The sequence below is a fragment of the Symphalangus syndactylus genome, chromosome 24 (genome assembly GCF_028878055.3).
Source record: "Symphalangus syndactylus isolate Jambi chromosome 24, NHGRI_mSymSyn1-v2.1_pri, whole genome shotgun sequence".
NCBI classification, from domain to species: domain Eukaryota; kingdom Metazoa; phylum Chordata; class Mammalia; order Primates; family Hylobatidae; genus Symphalangus; species Symphalangus syndactylus.
The window spans coordinates 65826897-65849362 of NC_072446.2; the positions used below are offsets into that span (position 1 = coordinate 65826897).

Genomic DNA, 22466 nt, shown 5'->3' on the forward strand with positions numbered 1-22466 from the left:
TGACAGGATGCCATTCTGTGATTAGCTATGATATTTGGAAAACGTAAATGGATGCTGCATGTATAATTAAGGCTCCCAATCACTTGATTTTGAGATAAGTAAAAAAGGAGATTGCCTGGGTCAGGCCTGACTTAATCAGATGAAGGTCCTTAAAAGAAGGACCAGCCCTTCCTGAAGAGAGAGATTCTTCTGCTGGACTTGAAGTCAGCTGTCATGTTGTGAGTTGCCCCAAGAGGGTCACGTGGTAAGGGACTGAGCATGATTCCTGGATGACAGCCAGCCAGGAAACAGGGCCCTCGGGGTGATGCAAGGAACTGAATTCTACAGACAACCTGAATGAGCTTGGAAGTGGAGAAAGCTGCAGATGAAAATGTGCCCTAGCTGACCCCTGCACAGCAGCCTTGTGAGACGCTAAGGAGAGAGCCCTGCGATGCTGGGCCCAGACTTGTGATTCCCAGAAACTGCAAGATAAGAAATGTGTGTTGCTTTAAGTCACTAGGGTTGCAGTAATAGTGTTACACAGCAGTAGCTAATGAATACACCCGGGTTCCAGAAAGGCCCCTGTAGGTTCTTGCTGCTGCCTCCCCAAAATCAGGGGGCTTCTACCCTGTCTTGTCCTCCTCTGCGCCTCTACTTAGGGAGGGCTCATGGGACATTGTGGAGTAGCACAGAAGGGTTGGCCCAAGTTCATGCAGGTTCCAGGGATGGCCACCCCACTGACTAGCATGGTCATATTCCATATTCTGGGCATATTCCTTGTAACCTCTTAGAACCTCAGTTTCCCCAACTGTAAGTGGAAATGTTGAGATTACCTACTGCATTTGGCAGAGTGAATAGCAAATGACTTCATATGCATAGAGTGCTCAGTTAGTGCCTGGGAGCATGTGAAATTTGTAATGACTTTTTGAAATAATTCTCCCCTGCTTGTACACGTGCCTGCAGCCACCAAATGAAGTCTACTTTGTAGTTTAAAAAGATCTACAGGCTTGGGCCAAGAAAGAATTCAATTGTGTTCCAAAGCCAAAATTCTTAGATGAATGCCCACTCTGTCCAAATATAGTATCTCCTTCGTTCTCTGTGTTCCTCCTACTTTATTTGTCTTCAGAGCACTTACATTAACCTGAAATATCACCTATGTGAATTTCATATATGTGTGCATGAAATTCGACTATTGTCTAAACAGAGGTGGCACGGCACACTCAGTGGTTCAAAAGAACCTGGAGTTGGAATCTAAGATGGGATTTAAATGAGGTTTGAATGACTCGAGGCCCCCTACTCTTCCTTCTCTATAAAATACTTTAGATTTTGTCATTTAAATGGTCCATTTGGAACCAGTGTATGAAATTTATGCTCCCTAATCTATACCAGGGCATTTTCCATCAACAACCTCTGTCACATTATTTTTTTAGGTCTAACTTTATTTTTTGTTTTTGGCCTGTGATGGATGGAGAGAATCTGCTACTCACTGATAGTGGCTTCTGAGCCCCCACCAGAGATGGTGTCAGCATTGACGCTTTATTGATATTATTATTATTATTTGAAACGGAATCTTGCTCTGTCGCCCAGGCTGGAGTGCAGTGGTGTGATCTCGGCTCACTGCAACCTCTGCCTCCCAGGTTCAAGCGATTCTCCTGCCTCAGCCTCCTGAGTAGCTGAGATTACAGGTGCCCGCCACCATGCCTAATTTTTTATTTTTAGTAGAGACGGGGTTTCACCATGTTGGCCAGGCTGGTCTTGAACTCCTGACCTCATGTGATCCGCCTGCCTCGGCCTCTCGAAGTGCTGGGATTACAGGCGTGAGCCATCATGCCCAATCTATTGATATTCTTTTTGAAATAATAGTATGATCCTCATGAAGTTGGATATGTTGGCTCTAAAACAGAGTTGCACAGCATCCTTCTGCACCCATCCATTCCCCTTATATTTTTTGCCATCTGGAAGCTACAGTTTTGTTTATTACTGTGGAGCCCCCCTGAGACTGCAGGAGCTGCCACCTCCCTCCCACTCCCTCGCTGCCAGGCTAGAATTAATTTTTCCCTCTCTTAGTCCTTGCTGCATGCTATCTTAGTTTTAAAATATTAACCACGGTAAATCAGAGTTTACACTGTGGCCCGATGCTTATGAACAAATCAAGCAGTTCAATTTGCTTGAGACCCACAGGTAAGATCAGTCCTAAACCTGCAAGATGCTACAAAGAAATGGTTTCATGATTCCTTCCCCACTAGGATGCCAGAAGCAGTAGGATCCACCAAAGCACCTGTTGTGTGTGGGTGGAACAAGACCAGATCGTGGGTGGGTGAGTATGAGTTGGAGGGTGTTTAAGGACTTGGAGATTCAAAGATGTCTTGAGCATGCAGACAGTGATCCCAGCCCCCAGGGTAAGGAGGCCTGGAGGACGAGAGGGATAGCCCACTTCCCCAGGAAAGGATCTAGAACACTGAAGGGACATCAGTTAATTCCATGGAGCCAACCTGAAAACAAGAGATAAAGGAACAGGAGAGACCAGAAAGGAAGAGGAGAAGGATTCAGGAGAAATGGTGGTATGGGGAGGCTGGATATGGCTGGGCCTTTTCTCAGCAGGAGAAAAGACTCCTCACCTAATTGGGGTGAAGCTTGCTGTGGATAGAGCATGGGCTTTAAAGTGGATCTGGATGGGAATCTCAGCTTTGTTATTTTTAAGCTGAGGGACTTAAGATAATTTACTTAACCTCATTGTACCTCGGTTTTCTCAGCTATAAAATGAAGCTAATAATACCCTGCATGTTGTCCTGAGAATCGGATGTGATGATGTATGAAAAAACTTTATCTCAGTACCTGGCACACAGATATTGAATGAATGGAACCCACTAGGGACCCACAGAATAAATGAAGGTCCAAGCTATCAATGTGCCAAAGCTGGAGACAGCCATTGTGATACTTGGGGTGTCTGGTGATAACAGTGCAAAATTCTAGCAGCCAGTTGGTGCCCACCATATACCCTTGGCACTCGCCTTTTCTGTATATTCTGAGGGCCTCTTCTGCTAGTGCCTCTACTGTGAGTGAGGCAAGACTCATTGCCTTAGGATTTTCTCCAATCTGAGGTGTAGAGTTGGTCTCCTGCAGGGCTGGATGCAAGTTTACACTCTGGGAACAGCCCTTAGCCACTGAAGGATGGGAGTTGGTGCATAATACTCCAGCTTCCTTGCCTTTCAGGTCAGGCAATCCAGGCATGTTGTACACTCTCTCTGAGAGAGGTCCCTGGCTGGGCTGAGCCCCAGCAGCTGGCAAACTGCTCATGAGTGCCCCCCTGTATTGGCTTTCTTTGAATCCCTGTCTAGATTCTCCACTCCCCCATCAGCGCTTCCTAGGATCAACACCCAAATAAAATATGTGCACCCTCATCCTTCACTAAGGATCTGCTTTTGGGAGGGCTCAACCTAGGACAGCATTCCAAGAAAAGAATGTAGAAGCCTGTATGTATGTATGTATGTATGTATGTATGTATTTTCCTTTGGAGGCTCAGTAAACTGAAGCTGGTGCAGGAACTGACACAGACAGTTCTGCCCAGGGCCTCATCTTTAGGGGTCTTCTATTTGATATCCGAAGTGAGTTGAGCAAACGTACAGCCAGGTATCAGAATGCCCTATGGAAGTGCCTGGCTAGGCAGCTGGGTGAGTCAGCCGTGCCCTGCTAATCCCTGGAACCGCTAAGAAGAAGGCTCTGGTGGGACCTGCTGCGAGGCTTCCACACAGTTGCTTTGCTTGTTTTCCATGACGCAGCAACACAGCTGAACGGCCTTCAGAGTTTTTTCCATTGCCTCCTCCCTTGGGTTTCCATTACCAAAGTGCTCATTGGGCAGAGGGCTGGCAGAGAATTGTTTTTAACATTATGGGTAGCTCTTGTAATTAGATGAGAAAGTAGAATTTGCTTATACAGCGGGCACTTCTGGAGAGACAGGGAAAAAACTTAAAATGCAATCGTCTTTACCAAGACAGGCTCAAGTGAAATTACAGATAAAGCAACATTACCATAAAACAATAAGATGCTGATCCCCTCCTGCTCCACCCTGCCATTTTGAATCCAGAAAAGTTTATTTGTCCTCAATGTTCAAAGGAGAAAATTTCCCCTTTGACTTCTCTGCGGAATTGATCAGATACCTGGGTCTATGATTCCTTAGTTACCTTGGAGAGATGCAACTAGATATTCAGGTGCCCTCTTGAACCAAGGACATCCAAAGTTAAACTTGAGGGCTCCAAGGCCTATGGGGACAGGGTACTAATAAGCCAGGTCTAAGTTTCCTGGTTTGTGGAACTTAGTGGAAGATGTGTAGCCACAGGATGGATGAGCAGAGGACATCTATCTATGGCAGAGGTGGGGCTTTCTCTGACTTATGCTCCCAAGATTGGTGGGACCTATGGTTGAGTTTTTGTAAATATAGTTGGCATAATTCCCCTCCCAAGATCCATAATCCCCCTTCCACACTGACTCTGTGCTTGGCCACGTGAATTACTTTGGTTAACGAGATAATAGCAAATGTAGCCTCAACAAAGACTTGGAAGGTGCTTGCACATTGGGACTTGTTCTCTCTTGCTGTTTTGAGAAACTCTGTAACTCCCACCATGTCTGTATGCCAACACTAGGGCTAGCCTGTTGGATGAGAGACATGTGGTCCAGCCCCTGATGCCCTAGCCAAGAGCCAGCAGTAACTACTAGACATGGGAGTGAACACACCAAGCAGGCACCAGCCAATCTACCAATTGACTGAAGAACTAACTCATTAGCCCATAGACCCATACGCAATAAGAAACGGTTGCTGCTTTAAACCACTGAGTTTTGGGGTGGTTTGTTATACAACAAAAATAACTGCTTCAGGGCCAGCCAGTTTCACTGGACCTGGATGACATGTGGATCCACTCCTCCCTCTACTTGACTAGCTTTCTTCCATCCCACCACCCACAGGGGTTCAGGAGAGCTCGACACTGACGTCTTCATATCATTTTACAGTTGTTGCAGATATCTCAAAATAGCAGATATTCTCATTACCACTTTGAAATTATGGTAGTTATTAGATTTACCACTAAATATTGTTATTTAATGCTTTAATTAAAAAACACATTATACCACAAATGTGGTTTTTCTAAAAATATTTTAATAGTTGTATTTCAATAAAATTGGTTTCCTGTATAGTCCCCATGTATTTATTTTTATTTTTTAATTTTTATGTTTTAGAGATGAGGTCTTGCTCTGTTGCCCAGGCTGGAGTGCAGTGACATGATCATAGCTCACCGCAACCTCAAACTCGTGGGCTCAAGCAGTTCTCCTACATTAGTCCCCTGAGTGGCTGGGACTGCTGGTGCATGCCACCATGCCCAATTAATTTACTTTATTTCTGCAGAGACAGGGTCTCACTATGTTGCCCAGGCTAGAATGCAGTGGCATGGTCCAGTTCAAGGCCACTGAACTCTTGAATTCTTGGGCTCAAGTGATCCTTCTGCCTTGGCTTCTCAAATAGCTGGGATACAGGTGCACATCACCATGCCCAGCTAATCCCTATTTATTTTATTTTATACATTAAAAAGTATCACTCTGAAAGTGGCTTCAGTATATCTTCACCATACTGCCAGTGGGATCCATGGGAAAAACAAAAAGCTAAGACTGCTTGAATTCAACTCAGATCAAAAGCCATAGTCTGTTTAGTGCAATTTATATGTCTAATCATGTTTCCCCAAATACTGACATAACTCATGAAGACATTCATAGGAAAGAGTTGTGGTAAAATAACCCAAGAAACTTCTAGTCATTTCTGATTCTGGCGGATCATAAAACCATGACAAATTGCACAACTTTTGTAAGCAATGGAAGCAATCTCAAATGCCTATAGGGCTGGGAGAATAATAAAAATTATGCCTTGGGCATAAGTAATGGTAGGCTTTGCGGCAAATTGGAGAGGAAGTACCCTGCCTTAAGGCATTTCAGATTAACGATTTTGTAAATCCAGTACTGGCCAAATAAAATAAATTTGTGGGTAGTATTAAGCCTATAGAGCACTAGTGTTCCATTTATGGATTAAGAACAAGATTGGGGAACTGGACATCTGGCTAACCTTCATCCCTGAACTGGCTCTGTCATCAAATAAGTAGGTGATCTTTCCCAGGGCAGTCAAATTTCTATGTCCCAGTTTTCATATCTGCAAAATGGCTGTGGTTTCTATATCATCTTCCTTTCCAGAACTGTGATGAAGTTCAAAAAAAAAATTAAATAATAGTGGGGAAACAATGTGAAAAAAAAGAAACAAGGATCATTAAACAGATGCAGAATAAATCAATGCAATTGTTTGGTAAGTGACCTGAAAAAACTTAAGTCTATCTATATAGGACATGGTTCTTTTAAGTTACCAGCCTGTCAGATCCAAAAGGGGAATTTCAAAAATGATTAGGGGAACTTCGCCTGCTTCACTGAGAAGCCAACTGTGATCCATTGGGCCAAAATTGTTAATAGAGTTGGGAGGAAAAAGCACATAAAAGAGCCACCCATATGAGTCTCAAGCCCTAAGGTGGAGGACTAATTTCCAATTCAATAATACACAAAAAGCTACACGCAGGCAAACAAAGTTGAAAACAAGCTTAAAGAAATAAAAAGAAAGGAAAACCAGACTCCTGAGATACTAGGACAAGAAGGGAATAGAACAAGTCGAGGGAGAACGTGACCTTGAAACTAAATTTGCCGGTCCAGAGGCACAATCTTGCAGCCTAACAGCATCTTTGGGCCCAGTTCTTCCACCTCGAGAGGGAAGTAGAAGAGGGTCTACTTCTCAGGTCTGTACGCCTTCCTGCATCCCATTATCCAGTTAGATGCCATCCCTTAATGCTTACCTTCTCAATGGACCAGAGACAACTCAGCTTTACGCTGGGCCTTTTTTGTGATTGATGGAAAGTTGGGTTTTGGTTAGTAAATGCAGAGGAAGGAGATTCTCCCTTTCCCTTCCTTCACTGTGTCCAAGAAAATTTGTGACAGGGTTAAAGATTACGGTTGGCTGGGTCAAGGAATCACATTCATATCTTTTCCCTCTGGGTTGCATATATTTTCATAAAGCTTACGTGTGATGTGGCCTAAGTCGGTCTGGAAGGAATCTTAGGCTTAATGGGAATTCACCACCCAGTTTAATATCCTGTGACAGAATCTTTGGTTTGGCTCTAATCTTTGAGCTCTTTAGCCTGCACAGGCCATAGGTGCCCCAGCTCATCCGTATATCTGTGCACATAATATGGTCATGATAGGAGGCAAAATGAGCCACAGGAGGAAAGACATGAAGCAGAGGACCAGTTATCCCTTATTTTCAGCCACTGTGGACTGTTTGGATTTTATGAAGTTCTTTTCTCTCACTGTATCCTTGAGCTGTAAGTGTACCTGGTCATGAAACTGGGGAGACAAATGAGAAAATGATGGGAAAGCAGATCTATATGATTCAGATCAATGTTAAGTTTATTTTTATTGTTGAAAAGTAAAGGGATCAAGTGCTGGAGTTCTGCTGATGTTATAGTGGGAAGGGGGCATAAAAATCATTGAGCCCGCAGATGATTTGGTCTCTGCTTAAATGCTGCCTCTCAGAGATGCATTCTCTCATAGCTCTTTCTAAATCATCATTTTACCTCCTTGGGGTATCACTCTATGTCTCTGTCCTGCATTCTTTAACTCATAGCATTGTCTTTCTCTACTAGAAGGTAAGCTCTATGAGAATAGGACTTCATATACTTTGTTCTCTGCTTGTTACCATTGCTTAGAACTGTGCCTAGTCTATGGTGGGGACATAATCTATATTTGGCGAATGAATTGTAACATGGATGGAACATCCTGCAGAACCAGGCTAGTGTGAGCACAGAAAGGTGAAAGAAACATCCTTCCTCACTTCTGTGAAGTCTCCCTAATGTTCTCAGAGGTGAGTAGGTTATTCTTCCAAAGCAGCAGAGATTTTACCTGTGGTTTGCTATCCAACCTAACCTTTTGGAGAAAATAAGGAAAGACGGCTTACTGTGTCTGCTTTGAAACTGGTTCTTCCCAACTGAACTGTGTGGTTCCAGCATGGAAATCACATTCCTCCAAGCCACTCCACACCCACAATTGATTGAGCACTTGGCCCAAGCTATGCCAATCAGAGATCTTCCTTGGTATTTTTGAATCAAGGATACAGACAACAATTGGCAGTTCCTTTTCCATAGTGGAAGGCCAGAGGGTACAAATCGCATGTGTATGTTTCTGGTATGGGGAGGAAGGAAGTGTTTTTCAACAAGAGAAAGTGGAATCAATGTACAGAAAGAATCAGGGACAGGAGGCTGAGAAAGAGAGAGCTCTGGTAATGTTTGCACACTGGGCTTGAGTTGTTCCTGAATTCCAGCTACGTCTCTGCTTTTCCTATAGCTTGACTGCTCAACATTTACTTAGATTGTTTAAGCCAATCTCAATTGTTGCCAAAACCACTTATAGCTGGGTTTCTATAATATGAAAAACCCAAAGAGATGTAAGCAGTATAGGCTGAGTATCCCTTATCCAAAATACTTGAGACCAGAAGTGTTTTCCATTTCAGATATTTTTAGATTTTGTAATATTTGCATTATGTTTACCAGTTGAGCATCCCAAATCTGAAAATCTGAAATCTGAAATGCTCTAATAGGCATTTCCTTTGAGGGTCATATTGGTGCTCAAAAAGTTTCAGATTATGAAACATTTTGGGTTTGGGTACAATCTGTACATCCAAATTTTTGAGGAAGCTCTGCCTGATAGCTCAGGGTTATGAGAATGTTCCTACCCTGTTTTTAGAGTTTGGGACACCATTTGAGGCCAAGACCTCTGAGTGTAACAACAGACTGAGAGAATTCCTGATTGGGGATCTGGAAACTCCAGGAGATTGGACCTGCACCAGAGAGAAAATTTGGAAGAGATGGAGGCAGATGTGGTAAGGCAGTAAAGGGCAGTGGAAGGAGAGCTGAAGCTTGAGTCAGGAGCCTTGGTTGCAGTGCTCACCCTGTGACCTTGGTGTGAAATTTATCTCTGGGCCTGGGCATCTGCAATTTTTTTGAAAATACAAATTAAAAATCTCAGCAGGTGCTCTGAACCCATGATTCTAAGCAAGAGAAGGACAGGAAAAAAAGGGCAATGTAAGACATCAGGATCCTTTTCCCAAGGGCAATTGGTATTTTAATCCAGGGCAGAAACAAGATATTAGAGGCGATGAGTAGAAAAGGCCAGGATGACTCTCTGCATCTGTGGTAGCTCATTGCTGAGGGATGGGGGCAGGAAGTGTGGGGGGTGATGCAGAGGAGGAGTGACAGAAACTCCTTTATCCTTTGCACTGGGGACACTTTTTCCTCTTTGGTATCCTTCAGAGGCTACTAGCTGGGACTGCAGAAGGAGGAAAGGAGATGTCCTACTATTTGATGAGATTTTAAGCTTTGGAGACAAGATTCTGGGGGCTGGGATTGGGCCATTGTTGAAGAAAACAAAGCACAATAAAGGAGCCAGTTGGCCCCCACCCCATACACTTGTCCTCACTCTGCGAATGCTCACTTTCCTCATCCTTCAAACTCACTTGGATGAACAATAGCATCTTCATTACTAAATCAGAGGGTAAGTGGAGATTTCTATCCAATGGTCCAGGACAGCTCTTCTCTTGCTAAGTACCCAGTCACAGCTTTTGAAAGGTTGAGAACAGTGAAAACACCTCATCTCAACAGGCTCAGTTTGAGACAGATGTGAAAGTCTGAAGGAACAACTAAGATCTCTAGGGCAGTGGTTCTCAAACTTGAGCATGCATCCAAATCACCTGGAGATGATTAAAACAGAGGTTACTGGGTCTCACCCTAGAGTTTCAGATTCAGTACGTCTGGGTGGGGCCTGGGAATTGCATTTCAAACAAAATCCTGGGTGATGCTGATGCTGCTAAACACCACAGTTTGAGAACAAGTGTCCTAGAGTAATGAATCATTGATTGTAGAAGGTCATTGCACTTGAGATCTTAAATTCAAACTCAAGTTCTCTCTCTAATTAACTGTGTAGAAGAAGGAACCATTTTCTCCCTCTCGAAGACTCATCAATTCCTACTTTGTCCCACAAAATGGGACTCTCCATTCTTTGGGAAGATGAGTGTTGGGATGATATTCCCTCCACCCCTTCCTTTACTTGCCCCTCCCACCCCCAACTAAAGTATTCTGTGAGATGGGAAATAAGCAGTGAGCAAGTAAAACTCAGTTCTCCTCCTTGGCCTTTTTCTCTGGGATCTGCCTGCCTATAGCAAGCTTGCATTTTCTGCTCCCCCAGATTGCAAGTTTCTGGAAGCAGGTTCTGTCACTTGGGGGAATGGGTGGGGAAAGGAGAGAAGGGCCTTTGGTTCTCTAGCTATCCTGTCTGACTACACACATTTCTGCAGCCCTTTCTCCTTTGGTAGGTCCCAATGTCTAATCTTGGAGTAGGACTAGAAAGGAGTAAGGAAGTCTGATAATCTGACTCTGGCTGCTCGTTGTAATCTTTTCTTCTTTTTTTTTTCCCGCAATTCTGCTTAACAAAATGCCTAGTATTTTAATCACTAACCCCTGTTTACGTATGAACTGGTTTGTCAGGGGAAGAGTTGTGATCAGTACCTTAGAATCCATTGTAAGACCTTGATTAAACAGTATTGTCTCTTAGTCAAGTCTGAAGTATAACCTGCCACTCAGAAGGTTGCTGTAGAAATTAAATACAAAACAAGCAACGATAGCCTAACATAATATCTACCACATAGTAGATGCTCAAAAAATAGTGTGACTTTCAAAATCTTTCCCCAGCAAGCTGTCTTGTCTGTAGAGTTTCTCCCCAAAGCCGAATTTGAAGTCATTGCTTTATATAAGGTTGTTTTGGAAGCCTTTTCCAACTTTAAAGAAAAATCATTCTGTGAATGCAGCTTAGGAGCATAGATACTGCTGTTCTTGTATCTTGCTTGTGCAGGTTTTATATTTATTGGTTTATGAATAAAACTAAAGGTTTTTACAATGAGATGATGCATGTAGGAATTTTGTATTCAAGGCTGGCTCCAAGAAAGAGTCTGGGTTTGCATCTCTCTGCTTGTGCATTGTGTGCACGTACAAAAACACATGTGCACACACAATATTTAATAAGAAATCTATCCCCGCCCCCAACAAAAATCCTTAACACAAAGCTGAAAATAAAATGAAGGCAACAGATGTAGCTTCAGTAATGGTTCACTAAATAGCTTACAGAAAATTTCTTTTTCAAAAGCTAAAGAATAGCAGGACATATTGCATATCATCTCTTTTAACTCCTCAAGCATCTTTAAAATACAAGATGTTAAGGAAGAGGGGACCAGTGTTTAAATAACAACTGGGCCTCTTCAGGTATCTAAACATTACCCTGAGAAACATGAGGTCATTCCCAAAGCAGAGATGCTAATCAAAGGTATTTAAAAATCTTCCCCCAGATAGAAAAATCAAAGGCTGTTGACATATTTCCCCATTTTATTATGCATGCTGATCAAGCTAAAAAATATGTGATACCAAGACTTGTTTCTTTAAGCAAACAAAATAATAAAGAGGAAAAGAAGCATATGGCCTTCATGTAACCTATAATAAAGAACCCTGGAAATCTGGTATGGCAAATAGCAGGTAACTGAACATAACAACAGTCCCTTCCTCTTTCTCAGAGTGGTGGAGGTAACTACTTCACAAGCATTAGATCCTTTAGGTCTCATGACAACCACTTGACATATATGCGTGGCAGCAATTGCTCTCCTTTTACAGATGTAAATAAAAGTGAGGCTCAGTTCAGATTAGGTAAATTGTTCAGGGTTATACAATTGAAGTGGCAGAGCTGGCATGCAGCCAGCTGACTCTCCACCCATTGCTCCATGAACTTGTTTGGACACATAGTTTCCCTGGTCACTTACACCACCATATCTCACCTGGCTATTTAGCTCGGAGGACTCAGCTTTTTAGATTTGGCTGACTCATGTTCTATGTATCAGCAGTGTGCTTTCTGTTCTGAGGATCTCAATGTATTTTGTGCAACTCACGGGATAATTTATGGGGTGGTGGGGACAACCATGGACTTTGCAGTCAGAGACAAGTGTTCTGAACTCTTTTAAGGCTGCCATGGAAATTAAATGAAATAACATACATCAAGTGCCTAGTGCAGCACACAGTAGGCAGTTAGGAAGTTAGTTACTTTTTTCCTTGTGGTCATTAAGTGGTAGTATCTTCAGTCTTCTCTGGAGAAAGCTGGATGCAGACTAACCTGTGTTTTCATGAGAAGGAATGGGGAAAAAAGAAATGCAAAACTCAATGCTTAATTGGTGAAGGTTTTTTTCTAAGGACAAATGGGACTGATTTAACAAATCATGCCCAGGCTTATGATTCTCTCCCAGGCAAGAAGACACTGACTATTTGAGAGGAAAAGCCAGAGACTGGTGTCTCTGAAGGACACTTTTAAGGAAGCGGAATCAACATGAAAAACTTGTGTCCACCATGCCAATTCTAATAGCGCAGCAGCAAATACGTGACCCTGAAAACACGAGTTAGCCAAAGCCATAAATCTACCCCACTGGTGAATGTAATATATGTCTCAAATGGAGGTATGCAATATCCTTTTCATCCTAGTGAACAGTAAAACATTTAAACTTATATTTCATATATGCTAAACTGCTTGGCTTTAAATGTGAAACTGACTTAAATTGCTCTTAGTGAATGGCTTTTAATCTCTGAATATAAGCCTGATTTTAGCGATGCCTTTATTGAGAATCCTTTGATCCTTTGTTAGCATTTTAACTCCTGACTCATAAGTGATAAAACAACAGATTAGAATATTATACCACTTGCCATAGTTTGGCAGCTAGTTAGGGCAAACCAAAGTAATTCCTTGGGACATAATTTTATTCCAATATTTAGGATGAATCTATGTGCAAGGGTACACAACAATTCCTGAGTTATTCTGATCATAACATTTGATCAATAAAAAGCAGGATTACTTACAGTGGTAGAATTCTTTTCTCTGCAAAGGGGTAGCTGGTATCCCCATTCACTCACTTATTTCCTGCATACATGGGTGTGACAGGCACTGTTATAGGTACTGAAGATTCAAAGAAAGCTAAGATATTACCCTTGCTCTCAAAGACTTCCAAAGTCTATTAAGGAAGAGAAATACATAAGTAGGTAATTACAAAGCAGTGTGATCAATCTTACAAGGGAGATAGGGGCATTGCTCATTGGTAAGAGGTGAATTTCTAGAAGTAGGAGTTTGGGGAATTAAGACATAATTCTACTTGATCCAGAATCACTACATAATTCTACTTGATCCTGAATCACTGAACCTTGTTTAATGATAGGAAGTTTTCAGAGGAGGAAAGTGGATTGGATTGGGAAGTACTCTCATCCAAAGGGCCCTTTCTTAGTCAACCTATTCTTGCATTGCTCCATGAGTTTTAGAGTTGGGAATAGGATTTCTGGCCCAGGAGGTACCATGTTTCTTAAAGCTTGACCCCTTCCTCCCATGAGTGGCAGAAAGTGGTTTGTACAGGGAGAGATCCCAACAGATTGGGATACTGGAATATAGTCATGTATTTAAGGGACATTTTAGTGACATCCTAGTTGATTGCCACGTAAATAGAGACGAGTTCACACAAAGACATATCTTAGATATTTACTGAGTTCAGTGATGGCTGAGGCTGGTTCTTAATACGTATTTGTTTATGATATAGCAATCTCTCTGTAGATACTGACAGCTCAGTAGAAACCTTCAATAGATTGTATATTTTGATTAGAGAGCCATAGCTCTTTTCAACATTGAGTTAATGTCTTAGATTCTAAAAGGCATCCCATTGAAACATGCCTTCTAAAATAATGACACCTCAAGAGGTGACACCTAGCATAACACATGGAGGGCAGAAACATGACGATTTTATTTACAGCTCTGACTTCAGGAACCAGTGTATGTTTTCCTGGTACATGGCAGGTGTTCAATAAATATTTGTTCAATGGATTAATTAATGAAGAATGCCATAATAGCAGCTGATTTATGATGAAGGAATACATGGGCAGTGATCTTGGAATTGGAAAAAGTAGATACATTCAGCAATTTCTCTGGCATAAATTAGGAATGGACTTTCCCATTAAAATAAAAAATTCACTCAACAAGGCTAATGCGTATTGAAATAGTTTGCCAGTGTTCTTCCTAGCAGGATTTCTGGCATTTATTTCTGTGCACTTTCTGTTTATTGATAGAGAAGTCACAGTGTGATTTACCTATACCTAGCTGCCAGACCAACTTCGGAATAACTGCAGGGAAATTTAAGAAATTCACTATTTTGGAATTTGCCAGTCATTATTCTTTGAAACTGTACCAAAGATGAACATAAATAAAGGAGATCAACAACTTGGTCTGAGACTCTTCATGGAAAGGGAACTCTGTCCAACTTGCAGGATTTTCAGAGCTCAACTGAGAAAATTCTCTGAAAAAGGAATGAGGCAGGAGTGTAGGGCTGAACTCTGGCCTCAGGGGGGCACCTAAGAGACTTTCATTTTTTTACTTGCTGTTATCAGTAAAGGACAGAAACCACTGATTCAAGGTTACAGGCATGGAAAGTCACGTCTCAAGTTCAAGAACTGTGACTAGTGTGATTTGAATAAAGGAAGTGATGGGGAAGCTGGGACCAGATGGTCATTTTGTAGAACCTGCCACTTTGTAGGAAAATAACCTTTTTCTTTAAGTAAAAATGGGGACCACCTTGGAAGATTAAGACACGGTGAGTCAGCAGAAAGTGTCAACAGTCTCAATTTAAGACATGAGAATTAGACATCTTTGAGTAATATGAACCATATCAGCAACGGCAAAGAAGAGGATGAAATATATTTTTCCGCAACCAAAGAAAGCAAGCTATAAGCCCAGTACAGCTGTTATTCAGCATCATTCGGGAGCAGGCATCATTTGACTGAATTTCTCTGGAATCATTGTTAAGCATTTAAAAGGAAATGCCAATCCTTAAATAGGATTTCCCCCCATCTCTTTTTAGGGATACAGATTTGTTCTTACCAGTAAGTCGGTCACTGCTGAGGTTAACCTCTGCAGTCAACAATAAGAAAATCAGTTAGAATTTTCTCTTGTGATACCATGTTTTGCCTTGGTGGAAAGACACTGAAATCTGCAGTAGGTTGTGACAAGGTGAACGTGTTTGTTTTTTTTTTTCCTCTGGGACATGTGAATTTATTTGATGTGTGACTATGAATTTAATTAATCAACGTTGTACCACCAGCTGCTGACCTCTGACCTCGTAGGCTTTAAAGCTTCCTTCTCGCCTTGTCCCGTGTTTTTAAAGCTTTCCTGTAATGTCATTTTACCCCACATCCTCCCAATGTGATTAGTTTTTGAGCCGGCTATCAGTATCATGAGATTCAGGTCACACAGGAATGTTACTTTTAAAGTACTTTACAGCTCACAGATTCTATAAAAGCTTCTGTTTCCTCTTTGCTAAGCGGCAGAAAAAGTAAGAGGATGAGTGAGGGAACTGCAGCTAATATATTGCTAAGTCAGACACAGGAGATGATCAAAAAGAGGTCTAGAAAGAAATTTTTAAAAAGTTAATTTGGTTGAAAACAGAATTATACAAAGTTTAGGCAGGTTGTAGGAGACAGTATGTGCCAGATAGCTACAAATCTGATTGAGAAGGACAGGAGATACCCAAAGCAGTGATGACTCAGAATAGGGCTTTGAGGAAGAAGACAGGATTTCTTAACCCTGGGAAGGCTTCAGAAAGATGAAGGCAAGCAATTTTGAGGGGGAAAAAAATAAGGATTGGGATGAGGGAGGCGATGAATGTAATTAATCTTCCAATTGAGTCCAGATCAGTTACTGAAGCATTATTAAGATGACGCCAGCTGAGGCCATTGGTCAGTAGGCCAGGACCCATTGCCTGGGGTTTTCAGCACTGATTTCATTGATTTTTGAATGATAGGGATATTGGACATCATTAGTCAACTTCTATCATTCTGCCGGTAAAGAAAGCAAGTTCAACAGTGGTTCACTGACTAATTTAAAGACTGTGTAGTTCCAAACAGGAAATTACAAGCAGTTGTTTCAGGGCTAGAGCTGGGTCTCCTGGCTCTGACCAGCATCCTTACCTTCAGGCCTTGCTACCCAAGTGAGGAGGAAAAGACTGCAAAAAAAAAAAAAAAAAAAAAGACATGTACATTCTCTATGCCTTATTTGGCCAATATGAAAAATGTGGATGATGCAAGAGGTAGCATAAAATATACTTCAAGGCTTAATCTCTGGAGTCAGACTGATTACATTTAAGTCCTGGCTCTGCTCTGTGACAAGTTACTTACCCTTGCTGTGCATCAGTTATTTCATCTGTGAAATGGAAATAATAATAGTAATCTGACCACAAGGTTGTTGGGAGGATACAGTGAGCCAGTATAGGTAAACACTTTTAGAATGAGAGTCACATTCTTCTTCCGCATAAGCCCATTCTGATTAATCACTGATTTGGGTATCTCTGTCATTCTAAATCAATTTATGTCTTACTAAGTGTGATCTAATACTATATCTGAACATATGTGTCTTTGGGTTGTACTGTTTATTTAGAAATCAGGAATTCCTTGGACTTTCATATTGGGTGAAGTGCTTGAGATCCTTGTAAAGAAAATTATGTAGAAAGAGTAGGTATTATTGTTAAGGCAATAATAGCAATTCTGAGGAGTCCACAGTGTAGCTGGGGTTCTCTAGAAATTTCTATGAAGTCTTTTTCCTCTTGTAAGACTTCTTTTTTTAACTTTTTGTCCCCTCATCATGTCCTAATTCCTCAGTTCTATGTCATATCTCCTTCCTTCACCTTACCTGATGCTTGTATGGCCTCTGGACTCAGTTTAATAACCACCAACCTGACTTCCTAAAGCATCAAATGTCTACCTCTAAGTTTCCCCTAGGTAGTCAGCTTGGATATAAAAATGTTATCCTGTGGTGTCTCTACTGCCAGTGTTTTAGTGAAGAATAGATGAGGATAGTCTCTTGATACTTTATAGCCAGAAATGAAATGGCAGTAAAATCTGTATCTACTCTTGGCATTTCTTCCTCTGCATGAACCCACTGACTATTTTGGCTTAGCAATTCTATCAGCATTTGGAATTTTGAAGCTCTTCTGTGAGAGTAGTAACCACAAGGTTAGAAAGGAAATGGGTGTAATCCAGACCTCGAAGTAGCCCTGAAGTGAGGGTAACTAGCAACAGTTAGCAAAATAGGCAGGGAAAGAAATCTGATATACTACCCACCCCAGTTTTTCAAAATTCTACCATTCCATCTTTTTCCTCCCATTTTTAGCCACTTGGGGCTAGTCCTATATGTCATGCTGCTCAAAACATGCTCAGAAGAACTGACAACTTTTTTCATTCATCCGTTCAGTGCACTTGACAATGCTGAATATTCACAGAGGTCAAGAGAGTGTCTGGCACCATGTTTATTATTCAAGTGCACCTTCTGGGACCTTCTGGGGTGTCTCATCACCAGATTCTTGACCTTCTTTTCAGTCTGCCTGGCAAGTGCTCAACTTGCATAATTTCTTTTAGTCAATAATGGAAAATTGAAACTTGCAATTAACTTCCAAGCAGGAATTATATGCCTATGTAGGTATATGTATCCTGAAAAGTGATCTTAAAAGATGCTTCAGTAAGGACTGATTTTTTTCATTAACCATCTCTTATGATACCAATTTGCTCCCCTCTACTTCTGGAAGAATGCAAATTAAATCCACTCTGTCAATAGTAATTTCTGGATATTAAAAGGACCTGGTTACTTTGTTATATCAGCTTCTGCTCAGAAATCAACTTTAGAGGATAAAGTACCAAATTCTCAGCTTGACATTCAAAGCCTTCCACAGAAGGCTCCAACTCTGCATCCTAGCCTGTTCCCTCCAAGCTTCCCACTCCACCCTAATGAATGGGCATTTTCAGGGTTTGCTAACTGTAGAGTGGGCTTGCCTAACTTGATATTCTGCATATATTGTGACTTCAACTTAGCAGAACTCTCCCACCTCTCTGCAACCTCCAAAAGCCATGCCAAGGCCTGCCTCTTCTCTCAGATTGTTCCAGTCCACTGCGATATTGCCCTCCTGAATTTATGTTACTTATTGTTGGTCACATTCACTTGGAAATTAATCACATATGTCCTCATAATTTGTCTTCTAATGTTCCATTGCATTTAATTCTGGTTTTATTTATTAACTTATTGTTTATTGCTTTTATTAAGATTGCTAGATGCTAACCTTATTGAGGTCAAGAAAAAACCATGAAATTTTATATCTCCCATGGGATTCATTTCTGTATCCGGTGAATACCGATTGATCAATATCTTCCTATCAGGTTGGTCCTTGCTGACAAGGGATGACATTGCAGAAAGTATCCAGCGCTGAGGCTTAAAACATGGATTTTTTCCTTCTTTTATAGAATTGTAAAGCAGTCCCATAATGTGGGAAACATTGTTTATTCACAGTGAACTATCTAAAAAGCAGATTTTCTATTTTTCTCCTTCATGTCTCCTCTCTCAACCTCTTTCTCAGATTATTTTTCTCATTTTTACTAATCGTCAAAACCTACGTGTTATGCTGAGGGCTGACTGCTTACGCAGCTTCTAGGTGTCACTGGCAGAAACATGTCTTTCAGCTGGTAACCCTCACTCAAGGGTTAACATTTAGAGCTTAGGAATATCTTTAGACAAGCTAATTAAGGGGTAGTTTGCATTGTGTTTGTGCATGTGTGGTTGTGCGTGTTTAACAAAGTAAAAATAAAATTGTGAATTCTTGGGAGATTTTGCCATGAAGAGGTTAAGAGGATTGTAAATTGTTCTGTAATTTGAACACTGAGGTGGTAATGCAGTAAAGGCCGATGAACAAACAGGCATCAGAGGGTCTGCATGAATGACTCCTGGCTCATCCTATGTCCATCTGCTCCTGCCTCTTCTCACCGCATTGCCCTGGATTTTAAAAATTCTAACTTAAAATAGGAAATTTCTCGATTTTTTTCCCTGGAAGCTTGTCAATGATATAAATGTTAAATTCATGGTTCAATGATATATTTTTTAAATTTCTCAGTAAGCTATTCTAAAATTAGCTTTCTAATTGTGCACATTGCTTCTTCCTCTCAGCTCTGTGCCCTTTGCCATCTTCACTGCGGTCCTCTACTTCCCCCGCTCCTCCCCCGTCTTCCACTAGCAAACAAACCCAGCAGTAATTACTAATGTCCAAGCACGTAATTCCGGCAGCATTAGGCTTTTCATTTGACGCAACTACGCAGACAGCTGTCTGGACATGCAGCATGGAGTTAAAGCATTTTTAAAGATTCCTGCCCATATTTTCTCTCCTCCACTACTAAAACACAGTTGTTTATTTTTGTCTGCAGATTGCATAGTTATAAACTTCTTTTATACATTTACATACTCGTATATAAATGTCCACCCAAACAATTTTACATCCATGCAAAATAACAGATCAACATATACATACATGGAAACACATGGTCATCTATAAAAAGAAAAACGCTAGGAAATAATTAAATAGCTGGGAATGAAATTACCTTCTGTATATGGACAGGGAATTTTAGTATCTGTGGCATACAGATGATAGGAGGTATGACTATCTAAACACAATCCAAGTTCTCATTTGGGGTCTTTTAAGGGGATCATGATAGCGTTTCTTTAATGCATTGTATAGATTATTACATATGACGCTGTTACTCTTTTTTGCTAATGACTCAAATGGCATAATTTTGACACTGGTCATTTTTATGCCCGTTTTATCTATATCAAACAGAGAGAAATATCCCTGATGACTTTTGCTCTCTCAGATGCTCCAAGCCCCAGAGTAGAAAATGGTTAAAGTAGTTATCGCCACCTCAGCAAAATCCCGCAGTGCCATAAGAGAAATTGCAGTAGATCTTTGGGTCAGAGTTAAGTTCTAGTTTAACACCATGGTTCTTTACCTGCATTACCCTGAAGGACACACTTGGATTCTCCTGAGGAAGGCCAGTCTTAATATTGTCAAAATCTAAAGCTATCAGCCTGCGATAACAAGTGCTGATAGGAAATACTTCCAGTAACTCTGAAACCATGGCCGAAGAGGTTAAATCTATTCAGTACAGGACCAGTAAAATTTTTCAGATATGTGTTTTTGTGGATGAATGCTTGTGTTCATGCCTGATTGCAAGGATGGGGGAAGAAGGAAAAGGAAGAGTGATTCATTCTTAAAGTTGATTCTGCTTAGTTCAGCTAATCTCACATTTTTATCAAATGGAAACAGAGAGAGAGATGTATCATCCCTATAAACAGATAGCATTGGGTTCTTCATATATACAGTACTCAGGCTCACCCAAGATCTGTAGACAGATCTACTCTGTGTTAAAAAACAAAACCAAACAAAAACCTTGATACTCTGCTGGAGGATAAATCCATATTTTTTAAAAAATGTATTTATTTTCTACGTAAAATAAGGGTCAGAGGGCAACACAGAAGATTTCCACAGGTAGACTACTATTTTGTTGAAGCTATGCAGGAGGTGAGGAGGGGAACAGGAAATTGTCTGCAAAGGAGTCTCTGTGAGGAAGATTTATTTCTTTCTTGTTTTCTTTTAACCTACTATGACTCCTCTATTAAGGGTCTCCGTAAGACCGGGGTCTCAGAGAGACAATTTGGTCTCCAGCCCCGGCACATCCAGCCCTGGCCAGGCATTTCTGCCGCAGGCAGATGCGGCGCTGCGACCGGACCGCTGTCCCCGGTGCTGAAAGGTCGAGGGCGTCCGCGCGAGCCCTCGGTATTGCTATCCAGGGTGCTGAGCGCGGGCCGCTGCAGTCCCCGAAGCCAGCCCACCCGCGCCAGCCCTCCGCAGAGCCCTCCCACCCGGCACGACCCGCCCGCCTCCCGCCAGCCTGCAGTTGACGTGGAGCAGGCGGCATAAATCAAGTCCGCGGGGCATGGAGGCTGCTGTCGCTGCAGCAGCTCAGCTTGCCCGGGGCGGGAACTCCCCCTTTCTCCTTTCACCTCCCCAGCACCCACACCCTGTCTCCCCCTTAATTCTTCCCTGGATAATAGCACCCTAGCGACAACAGTCATAATAGTAGGGTTAAAACGACAGGGGAGGAAAACCCAACAGCCTAAATATCTCTGAAAACTGCATCGCAAAATGGAAGAAAGAGGGGGTCCCACTACTGTTTCAAAAGAGTAAGTTATTATTCGGTACGTACCCTCGCTCTTCCTCCCCGTCGCTCCATTTGCAAGGCTCCCGTTTCCCTTTCCCCCAGCAGCTCACCTCGAAAACACTTTATAAAGCCCCCATCAGACGTGCACACACGGAATACCGCACCCTAAGTGCACCAATACTTGTATTTACCCAAGCCCACTCGGACTGCCCAGCTGCTGTCCCTTCTGGGTATGCAGCCATCCCGAGCCAGAACCACGACCTGGGGAGGGGGGTCCTTACCTGGGCTTCTCGGGAGGGTTGTGTTCTCCGGGCCTCTGCAGGTTGCAAGTGTGGTGGAGCCGCCGAGCAGGGAGGGAAGGAAAGACAGCGCCTGACCTCCCCGAGGTTTCGTCTTCAATGCAACGTGAGCTCTGCCCTCATCAAAGATGGCCGTCCGTTTTGACGTCAGCAGCTTTTAATAGCCGCCCGGCGAGGGGCGGGAGGAAGTGGGGGCGGGGCACCGGCGGGGGCGGGGGCGAAGGCGGGGCCCGGGCTGCGGCGCTCTGGACTCGGCTCCCCGTGCGCTGCCCTGCAAACCTGCGTGTTTTCACCTTCTATAAACACCCGCACGGGGCGACTCTTATGACTCCATTTTAACACTCGGTCTTGGGCAAACGCGTTCATCCTGCAACTGCGTTCCTGATGTTCTTTGGTGTGTGTGCGTGTGTGTGTACATATGTGTATATGTGTGTGTATGTATATATGTATGTGTGTATATATTTTATAATACATGTATAATATATGTATAATTTGTGTGTGTGTGTATATTTCCCCCCCCCACCCCCACCCCCTTTCAGTGGAATCTGTGGTTGAGTCATCTAAGGAGAGGGGAAGGCAGAGGAGGGGTAAAAGGTAGTGTTGGGAGGAGTGGGGGAAATTTCAGCGGCGATTTGTTTTCTCCGAAGAGGGTCCGGAGGGGCATCCCCGTCCACCCTCACCAGCTCCATATATGGCCAGGCTACGTGGGTTGCTATTTTTGTGAGTGATTGCTTCATGTTATCGAAGCAGCGTCGAGGGCTTGTGGCTCTCGTTGCTGTGGTCAGCCGGGCAGCGAGGCTGGCGCACGTTATTTTGAACTACGTCAGAGCCAGGCTCTCTGAGCTGTTGCAGGAGTCGGGGGAAGGAGAAGGGAAGCGGAGTTAGCCCAGCCAGCGTGGGTTTGCAAGGGCTCGAGGCTTGAAGTTGAGTTGTTTGCCGAGGGCAAAAACGGATGACTCTGCTTTCGGTGGAATTT

The 22466-nt window shown here is 42.4% G+C and overlaps 1 protein-coding gene and 1 long non-coding RNA gene across 6 annotated transcripts in view; one reads left to right on the top strand and one right to left on the bottom strand.

Moving 5' to 3' along the window:
- The window catches only part of SNAP25 (synaptosome associated protein 25), an 88305-nt gene extending 66677 nt beyond the window's left edge, over positions 1–21628 (bottom strand). The window contains exon 1 of one of the 4 annotated variants that reach the window (XM_055265066.2): positions 21473–21628. The gene's annotated coding sequence lies outside the window, so the exon portion shown is untranslated. Of the gene's footprint in view, positions 1–21236 lie in introns of all 4 variants that reach the window. The other 3 variants (XM_055265067.2, XM_055265065.1, XM_063633999.1) reach the window with 3 other exon arrangements.
- LOC134735897 (uncharacterized) overlaps positions 17417–22466 on the top strand; it is a 118802-nt gene continuing 113752 nt past the window's right edge. The window contains exon 1 of one of the 2 annotated variants that reach the window (XR_010119478.1): positions 17417–21228. This is a non-coding gene — a long non-coding RNA (uncharacterized lncRNA). The remainder of the gene's footprint in view (positions 21229–22466) is intronic. The other variant, XR_010119479.1, reaches the window with a different exon arrangement.